A 10,572-nucleotide genomic window follows, 5' to 3' on the forward strand; every position below is an offset into this window, starting at 1 on the left:
GTGTTATTTGCACATACAAATGTAGATTTTAGCAGATTAAGTTTTGAAATACACATTGATATGTGTTGAGCAATTCAAAATAAAGTACTTCGCTTATTAATGTTGTTCTATATTAGATTTAAATGTCGCATTGGATAATAGATATAAGTTATTGGGTAGTTAATTCGTAGAATGAAGTAATAAATTATAATAATGAAGTGGAAATCTACAATAATGAAGTATCAGTCTTTTATTATGAAGTATCTATTTACTGCGTTGTATGGGTTTATGGTTTAAATTTAACTGTTGTGTTATTTGCACATACAAATGAAGATTTTAGCAGATTAAGTTTTGAAATATACATAGATCTGTTTTGAGCAATTCAAAATAAAGTACTACGCTTATTAATGTTGTTCTACATTAGATTTATATGTTGCATTGGATAATAGATATAATTTATTGGGTAGTTAATTTGTAGAATGAAGTAATAAATTATAATAATGAAGTGGAAATCTATAATAATGAAGTATCAGACTTTTATTATGAAGTATCTATTTACAGCGTTGTATGGGTTTATGGTTTAAATTTAACTGTTGTGTTATTTGCACATACAAATGAAGATTTTAGCAGATTAAGTTTTCAAATACACATAGATATGTGTTGAGCAATTCAAAATAAAGTACTTCGCTTATTAACGTTGTTCTATATTAGATTTAAATGTCGCATTGGATAATAGATATAAGTTATTGGGTAGTTAATTCGTAGAATGAAGTAATAAATTATAATAATGAAGTGGAAATCTACAATAATGAAGTATCAGACTTTTATTATGAAGTATCTATTTACTGCGTTGTATGGTTTTATGGTTTAAATTTAAGTGTTGTGTTATTTGCACATACATATGAAGATTTTTGCAGATTAAGTTTTGAAATATACATAGATCTGTTTTGAGCAATTCAAACTAAAGTACTTCGCTTATTAATGTTGTTCTATATTAGATTTAAATGTCGCATTGGATAATAGATATAGTTCATTGGGTAGTTAATTTGTAGAATGAAGTAATAAATTATAATAATGAAGTGGAAATCTATAATAATGAAGTATCAGACTTTTATTAGGAAGTATCTATTTACTGCGTTGTATGGGTTTATGGTTTAAATTTAACTGTTGTGTTATTTGCACATACAAATGAAGATTTTAGCAGATTAAGTTTGGAAATATACATAGATCTGTTTTGAGCAATTCAAAATAAAGTACTACGCTTATTAATGTTGTTCTACATTAGATTTATATGTTGCATTGGATAATAGATATAATTTATTGGGTAGTTAATTTGTAGAATGAAGTAATAAATTATAATAATGAAGTGGAAATCTATAATAATGAAGTATCAGACTTTTATTATGAAGTATCTATTTACAGCGTTGTATGGGTTTATGGTTTAAATTTAACTGTTGTGTTATTTGCACATACAAATGAAGATTTTAGCAGATTAAGTTTTCAAATACACATATATATGTGTTGAGCAATTCAAAATAAAGTACTTCGCTTATTAATGTTGTTCTATATTAGATTTAAATGTCGCATTGGATAATAGATATAATTTATTGGGTAGTTAATTTGTAGAATGAAGTAATAAATTATAATAATGAAGTGGAAATCTATAATAATGAAGTATCAGACTTTTATTATGAAGTATCTATTTACTGCGTTGTATGGGTTTATGGTTTAAATTTAACTGTTGTGTTATTTGCACATACAAATGAAGATTTTAGCAGATTAAGTTTTGAAATATACATAGATCTGTTTTGAGCAATTCAAAATAAAGTACTACGCTTATTAATGTTGTTCTACATTAGATTTATATGTTGCATTGGATAATAGATATAATTTATTGGGTAGTTAATTTGTAGAATGAAGTAATAAATTATAATAATGAAGTGGAAATCTATAATAATGAAGTATCAGACTTTTATTATGAAGTATCTATTTACAGCGTTGTATGGGTTTATGGTTTAAATTTAACTATTGTGTTATTTGCACATACAAATGAAGATTTTAGCAGATTAAGTTTTCAAATACACATAGATATGTGTTGAGCAATTCAAAATAAAGTACTTCGCTTATTAATGTTGTTCTATATTAGATTTAAATGTCGCATTGGATAATAGATATAAGTTATTGGGTAGTTAATTCGTAGAATGAAGTAATAAATTATAATAATGAAGTGGAAATCTACAATAATGAAGTATCAGACTTTTATTATGAAGTATCTATTTACTGCATTGTATGGTTTTATGGTTTAAATTTAAGTGTTGTGTTATTTGCACATACATATGAAGATTTTTGCAGATTAAGTTTTGAAATATACATAGATCTGTTTTGAGCAATTCAAACTAAAGTACTTCGCTTATTAATGTTGTTCTATATTAGATTTAAATGTCGCATTGGATAATAGATATAGTTCATTGGGTAGTTAATTTGTAGAATGAAGTAATAAATTATAATAATGAAGTGGAAATCTATAATAATGAAGTATCAGACTTTTATTATGAAGTATCTATTTACTGCGTTGTATGGGTTTATGGTTTAAATTTAACTGTTGTGTTATTTGCACATACAAATGAAGATTTTAGCAGATTAAGTTTTGAAATATACATAGATCTGTTTTGAGCAATTCAAAATAAAGTACTACGCTTATTAATGTTGTTCTACATTAGATTTATATGTTGTATTGGATAATAGATATAATTTATTGGGTAGTTAATTTGTAAAATGAAGTAATAAATTATAATAATGAAGTGGTAATGAAGTATCAGACTTTTATTATGAAGTATCTATTTACAGCGTTGTATGGGTTTATGGTTTAAATTTAACTGTTGTGTTATTTGCACATACAAATGAAGATTTTAGCAGATTAAGTTTTGAAATATACATAGATCTGTTTTGAGCAATTCAAAATAATGTACTACACTTATTAATGTTGTTCTACATTAGATTTATATGTTGCATTGGATAATAGATATAATTTATTGGGTAGTTAATTTATAGAATGAAGTAATAAATTATAATAATGAAGTGGAAATCTATAATAATGAAGTATCAGACTTTTATTATGAAGTATCTATTTACAGCGTTGTATGGGTTTATGGTTTAAATTTAACTGTTGTGTTATTTGCACATACAAATGAAGATTTTAGCAGATTAAGTTTTGAAATATACATAGATCTGTTTTGAGCAATTCAAAATAAAGTACTACGCTTATTAATGTTGTTCTACATTAGATTTATATGTTGCATTGGATAATGATATAATTTATTGGGTAGTTAATTTGTAGAATGAAGTAATAAATTATAATAATGAAGTGGAAATCTATAATAATGAAGTATCAGACTTTTATTATGAAGTATCTATTTACAACGTTGTATGGGTTTATGGTTTAAATTTAACTGTTGTGTTATTTGCACATACAAATGAAGATTTTAGCACATTAAGTTTTGAAATACACATAGATATGTGTTGAGCAATTCAAAATAAAGTACTTCGCTTATTAATGTTGTTCTATATTAGATTTAAATGTCGCATTGGATAATAGATATAAGTTATTGGGTAGTTAATTCGTAGAATGAAGTAATAAATTATAATAATGAAGTGGAAATCTACAATAATGAAGTATCAGACTTTTATTATGAAGTATCTATTTACTGCGTTGTATGGTTTTATGGTTTAAATTTAAGTGTTGTGTTATTTGCACATACAAATGAAGATTTTAGCAGATTAAGTTTTGAAATATACATAGATCTGTTTTGAGCAATTCAAAATAAAGTACTACGCTTATTAATGTTGTTCTACATTAGATTTATATGTTGCATTGGATAATAAATATAATTTATTGGGTAGTTAATTTGTAGAATGAAGTAATAAATTATAATAATGAAGTGGAAATCTATAATAATGAAGTATCAGACTTTTATTATGAAGTATCTATTTACAGCGTTGTATGGGTTTATGGTTTAAATTTAACTATTGTGTTATTTGCACATACAAATGAAGATTTTAGCAGATTAAGTTTTCAAATACACATAGATATGTGTTGAGCAATTCAAAATAAAGTACTTCGCTTATTAATGTTGTTCTATATTAGATTTAAATGTCGCATTGGATAATAGATATAAGTTATTGGGTAGTTAATTCGTAGAATGAAGTAATAAATTATAATAATGAAGTGGAAATCTACAATAATGAAGTATCAGACTTTTATTGTAATACCCGCTTCTTTCATTATCCTTTTCGTTGATGTTTAATGTCGAACTAAAGAATCTTCGCTCTATTGCTTCGTTGTGTTAAATAAGAACTCATTACTTACTAATGCTTAGTGTTGATAGTTCGCAAAACAAAAACCTTGAAGTGAAAATCAAATGAACTAAACAATTGGAATTTACATTGTAGAATGTCAGGAATTTTCGAATAGCAATTCTTACTCAATAAACGAACAACTAATCTTCAAAATACTACAATACTTAGAACAAGGCTTCCAATAAAGGAAACAAAGAAAGGGAAAGATAAATGTGTATGGAACAAATGGCATCGGGTCTCTTTTTCCGGGCCGAAAGTTGCGGCCGTTTTCCGATCAGCCGTTGGGCCGGGGTATCAAGCTGTCCCGGACAGCAGCTTGGCAACCAAGTTTTTCTCGACCTGCAAGGTGGAGATCAGTTTTTGTCCACTAAGGATCAAAAGAAAACAAAAGGGGCTCTTACCATAGGGATGGAGACAACTTTTCTTTAGTTATAGATGACCAAAGAATCACCATAAGAGGCAAGTCAGCCCTGCAGCTCCTTTGGCACAACAGCCACCTGCTTCTCTGCACAATCAAACAATTCCAATTACTAACTAGTACTAGGTACCCATAAAATACCAAGTTGCAGCCATAAAGGAGAGGCAATGTGATCTCTAAAAGTGAGATTTGCTGCAGCATAACAACAAATGGTACAACAACCATTTAAGGCCTCACGGGTACACCACACTTCGCCTATAAATAACTCCACACCACATTCGAACTCCCTTTCTCATACACTTTGAATTTTCAGCCACAATGGCAAGTTTGAGAGTGAGGGCTTGGAGTAGAGTTTCTGCAGAGTTCTTGCAGACAACTCCCACACCCATAGGAGCTTCAAAGAGAGAGTAAACTTTGAGAATTTTGGAAACTAGAGATTCAAGCTACAAGTTCGAGAGGTAACCCCCTCAACAAATCCCTCTTGCATCATTGTAGAACAACATGGTTTAGCCAAGAACTTAGAGAACATAGAGCTCCATAGATTCCCACAACATTAGCATGTACAAGACTTCATCTCAAAACATAAGCTACTGCCAAACAAATTAAAAGAAGTTGTATAAAGAACTTAGCTTTAGGCTGTCCGGCGACGAAGCGATTGCCGACGCAGCAGAGGCGAGGCGGGGCGGTCAGCGGCTTCACTCGCCGAGGCTGACGACGTAGGCGCGATGACGAACCTGAGTTCCACGATCTAGGCGCCTTTCCCCTCGATTGGTGACTTCGCCGCTGGAGCAACAGCGAAAGGCGGCCGCCGGGGACGACTGCTCACCAAGGGCAACGCCGTGGGAGAGAGGCGACGCCTCCTCTCCACCAATTAATTCGCGGAGGAGAAAGGGATCACGGTGGGCGTTGATTCACCGGAGACGACGGAGGAAAGAGAGAGGCGTGAGGAGAAAGTATACGCCATCGGATTTCGGCGATCGATTGAAACGGCGAAGAACCGTGAGGAAAAGATGGAGGCGCCGCTGCTTCGCTTCATTTCTAGATTAGGGATTTTAATTGGAAAGGGAATTTGGGGGAAATGACGATGGAGAAGGAAGTAGCATAATTGGACACTTTTTTTTTCTTTATTGGGCCACCTTATTTATTTTAGTTGGGCTTTAGTAATTATTTGAAGTGGTGGCTGACTTAATTAGTTAGATGGACTCAATGGAATTAGTGGTGAAATGGTCCTAAATGTTTTAAAGGAGAATGGAGCATGGACCAATTTTAATTGAGAAGTTGGGCTGAGATTAAATATTTGAGCCGAGAATTATTTATGTGAGCTTGGAATTAATTTAAGGAATTTGAGCTTGAACCTTAATTAATTAATTCCCAAATAAATTTATCGAGTTTTCAAAGATGGAAACATATTAAAGTAAGGCGCGAAGGACCGACCGGCAGGCGACTCACCTTAAGAAAAATTCAATGAAAGATTTAAATGTGAATTTTCCAAGAATCCATACTTTATTAAATGTGAATTTTCCAAGAATCCATACTTTATTAAATGCTCAAGTATTTGTTTTCAAGAAAATAGAAGTTCTCCGGACTTAGCAAAGTGAATAATTAAGTTTTACAGAGTAGTGAAGCCGAGGTAGAACTAAGAAAATCATGTAAGACAAGACTAAGGACATAGGTGCTATACCATAGGGTACATGCATTCCTTCCAAGGAGAAATAGTTCAAGTACTAATTAGCGTGCTACGCTATTTATTTTTCAAAGGATAAATTGCTCAAGGGCAAGTGAGGTCCAAGCGAATAATCAAATTGAAGAATAAGCATATCAGGTGGGCATTTCTTTCAAAATGTGATTTCAGTATGAAAATGTGAATCTTTGCTCAAGTATGTTGTCATGCCATGTTTTGTTTTATGATTACCTATCTGCTTGGCTATGCCAAATCAAGTTAAATCGAATTCGGGTCCCAGTAGGGCCGCAAACCCTACTCGGACTAGTGTACACATAAGGGGACCGTGAGCTAACAAAAGGGGTTGGCCGGTCCAGTGACCGTCGTGGAATGTGGCCACATTCCCGGTTCACATCAGTTTCAGATATGGTATATCTATGTTATGTGATTGCGCAATCAAATCTTTACTAAAGGAAAAGTATTTTAGTGACTCGGGTCTTTTTAAGTAAAACCCCGTGATCACTCAACTCTGGCATTGACAATTAAAGATAAAACCATTTTTGGCAATGTGCCCACTGAGTATATCAAATACTCAGCCCTGCATGTTATTTTCAAATGTGCAGGTTGAACGTGTACGAGGAGGCGAAGGTGTTGGGACAAGACTTTTAAATAAGTAGTTAGGTAACCCAAAGTAGCATGTCTTCATACGTGCTATTTTGTCTTGGACTCTTCCGCTGCAAATCTAGAATTATGTGCTAGAAAGCTATGAACTTAGTCTTGATACTCTGAACACGTTTTGACTATGAACCCATATGCCTTTGATACTATTGATTTAAGTGATTTCATCCTTTTATTGTTGTCCCTTGATTATTGAGAATTTTTAGTCGCGAAATAGCTACGCTCACTAGCACTAGGGAGTTGTGGTCGTGACAGAGTGGTATCAGAGCACCGTTCTTTCGCTCTGGACCCAAGAACCTTCTTTTCAAGCCTTAGTCGAGAATGATAGTACTAGACTAGGATAGTACTAAAATGGAAAGCTTAAAAGGACCCAACACCTCGACTCGTCACGTTCAACTGCAGCAATGAGGTAAGAAAGAAGTTTTTACCAGAAAAATTTTCAGTTATTCATGAAAGAACTTGAAAAAAAAAAAAATGATTTCTTTTTGAAGATATTGTGAAAATATTCAGGGTTTTCAAGGAAAAGCATGTAAATTCCATTTTTCCTACGAACCATGGAATTTCAAGTTTAAATTGTTAAGCATAAGGATGTCTTTGAGACAAATGCTAAAGTATTATCAGTTACACATGCTCGATTATGTGAAGTATGATGATAGATTAAGGAACTTTTTAGGAAGTTACGGAATGACTAACGCATGCGAACATAGAATGCCTAAGAAGTACGTTAGACTAAACGCTCTTGAACAGAGTTGTAAGTTGATGACTTCCTTACCGCTTTTCTAAGCGATAAAATGAACGAGTATATGCAAGTTAGGGCAAACCCCTAATTTTGTTTTAAGAATGAGGAAATATAGATGAATGTGTCTAAAAGTGGACCCCACACCTTTTCCTCTACCCTATCTCTTGACGAGACCACGATCCATGATGTTGTAATTGGAACAATTCCAAATGTACAAGAATGAACCTAACAATTTATAAATAACCCATCTATTCTTAGATGGTAACGATCAGACGAGATACGAGGAACTACCTACGGCACATGGGCGTCTGTTGAACGTTTTAAACGATGGGAACAACATGAAGTTCCCTTTGTCTTCATGAACTCAATCATAATCAAAATGAGCGTACCCTTGATCCAGTAAAGGAGGTGTATCCTTACACGAAAAGATATCGTACTTACGATCAAATTAAGTGATCCAGTCTTGCGTAGCAAGTCAAGGAGGCTACGTGATCTAGAAACAATGCTTATAGCACGCTGTGAAGCACGATGGAGAGTGCAATGTTTTACGAGAATGACCGTCCTGACTTATCGAGATCATTATGAAAATATGACCTTCAACGACAGCTATTAGTTGTAACACCAGGAATCCTAGCTTGGAATCTATGGTTTCCTGGAACGCTCTGATCATGTTCAAGCTCCGAAAGAACAAACAAGAAAGTGTCACATAAGTGGAACAGATGATTATGATCAACAGTACTTACTTGGATTCCCATCGATTTCTTTCTATGAACCTCCTTAATGAAAATGCCCTCGTCTACTTTAGACCTTAGATTGACTTGGATTTATGCAACTAATGCCTCATTTTTTTTTCTCCTACGAAAGTTGTGACTCTCTTTCAATTTGTTGGCTATAGTAGTTGAGCTCATTGTTCAGAAAATGTAAGGTGTTGACTTCATAAGCTCCGGTCATAAACCTTCGACTCTAAAGTTGCTTACGGCCATGCCCTCCAGAATAATCTCATTTTGAACATCCTGAACAAGGGTGTCCTGCCGTCTTTTTAAGACTTTTGATTGACTCACGTTTTTGCAAGTAATAAGTCACTATCATTTTATTTATTTATTTTTTTTTTTACGAAAATGGTGACTTACTTTCAAATCTTAAATTCGAAAGACTTATATGTTCTCAAGCATCTTTGTTGTTTGTTGTCCCCCGTATGACCCACCATTGATAAAATCAATATCCCAGATTCTTTAACTCTCACGGTATAACTTCACCCTTAAGTTGCTGATTTTTTCAGACATTTCTTCTCAGAGAATGGCACAATAAGTGGAACTTTTGTTCACCTCCTTATTTGGCAACCATATTGTGACTATTTCGTTCTTATATGAGTGAATTTTTCTTGTCCAGTTCCACTACATGCATTATTTCTAGCTCAAGATTTCTTTCTGAAACACTAAGTTAAGGCTAATGTATTGCATTTTCCTTGATGGTAGTTGACTTTTCCAAAAATATTTCTTTCACTTTGGTCGCTACCTGTGAATCCATTGATGTATTTCCATGATTTCCACATTATAATGTTGGTGAACCATGATCAACGTTAATCAATGGCAATTGTTTACATTTCTAAACCCTCTTGCGACTAATCATCTGAGATCTTGACATGTTGAAATCATCATCCTTGATGTCCGGATCTAGTCAATTTGAACGGACAATTTAACCATCTTATTTGACAAGCCTACTATGGAAATTGAGAGTTCATACAGTATCATCTTATTCTCATGACCTACCTCATGTTCTTTCAAGTTCCCATAAGAATTGAATTCACAAATTCGATGGGTTTAAGTATTTGAAACCATTTGAACCTTGAAGTTCTTTGAATGGATACGATAAGTTCAATTGAACTTAGTACTTGCCTTCAAAATCAATTGTCACGATTTGAGGTCGAAAATTCACAACAGTCGAGCAAGAGATGTTATTCTTATCCCTTTGGATATTCTATAGTCCTTTCAATAAAAGAAATTTGCAGTCATGCTTCTTCTAGGTGACATCAGTACCTATCCAAGTTAAGACTGTTTGATTAATCATCGAGTTCTTAGTACAAGGCAATCACGAAGGGCATAGTTGTTTGGACTTTTCGCACTTGTGTGCCGCCGGTCACGAGCTGCTATGGGATGGATCGTTACGCTATATACATAGAATGTAGGCCACAAAAAGAGAAATGTAAAGGAATCTTATATACGTACAGACCTAATGACTTTTCGTTGTGCAAGACTTATTTATCTAAGTGATTAATCGTTTGGGGCACAAATAACAAAGTGAACTAGGAGAGCCACGAGGAAATGGAGATCAAGATCATCGTTAGGTAACGAAATCTAGTGAAAATATGAACACTCTCATAGATTACGTTTTAATGAACGGATGTCTTCGACAAGAGGAAAATCATCTGAGATATGGCGCAATAAAACCAACGAATGAAGGAACGATCGGGAAAACGAAAACGTACTTCAAATGAGAATAAGAAGCAACAACTTGCCCCAAAACCATCGCAGAATGGCGGTAAAGAAGCCGATCTCAATAAGAAGGTTGAGTACCGACCTAAGGCCCATCCCCGCGCTAAGTGGTCAAGAAACCACCGTGGAAAGTGCATAGTTAGGACACATAGGTGCCTTAATTGTGGCAGAAGCGGACATTTCTCCAGGGAATGCTGTACAAGAATACTAGGACAGAAGGGAGGCAGGACTATTAAGGGTAGCGTCCGTA

The 10,572-nt window shown here is 33.6% G+C and overlaps 1 long non-coding RNA gene across 1 annotated transcript; it reads right to left on the reverse strand.

The window, feature by feature from the left end:
* Positions 1 to 4,381: 4,381 nt before the first annotated feature.
* Positions 4,382 to 5,803, reverse strand: LOC125188903 (uncharacterized). Its single transcript, XR_007170798.2, has 2 exons — positions 4,737 to 5,803; positions 4,382 to 4,674 (listed from the first exon to the last, which is right to left on the reverse strand). It is a non-coding gene; the product is annotated as an uncharacterized LOC125188903 (long non-coding RNA).
* Positions 5,804 to 10,572: the final 4,769 nt, after the last annotated feature.

Source organism: Salvia hispanica, chromosome 4, assembly GCF_029641045.1.
Source record: "Salvia hispanica isolate PSC_SH4W2 chromosome 4, Shi_PSC_v1, whole genome shotgun sequence".
Taxonomy (NCBI): Eukaryota; Viridiplantae; Streptophyta; class Magnoliopsida; order Lamiales; family Lamiaceae; genus Salvia; species Salvia hispanica.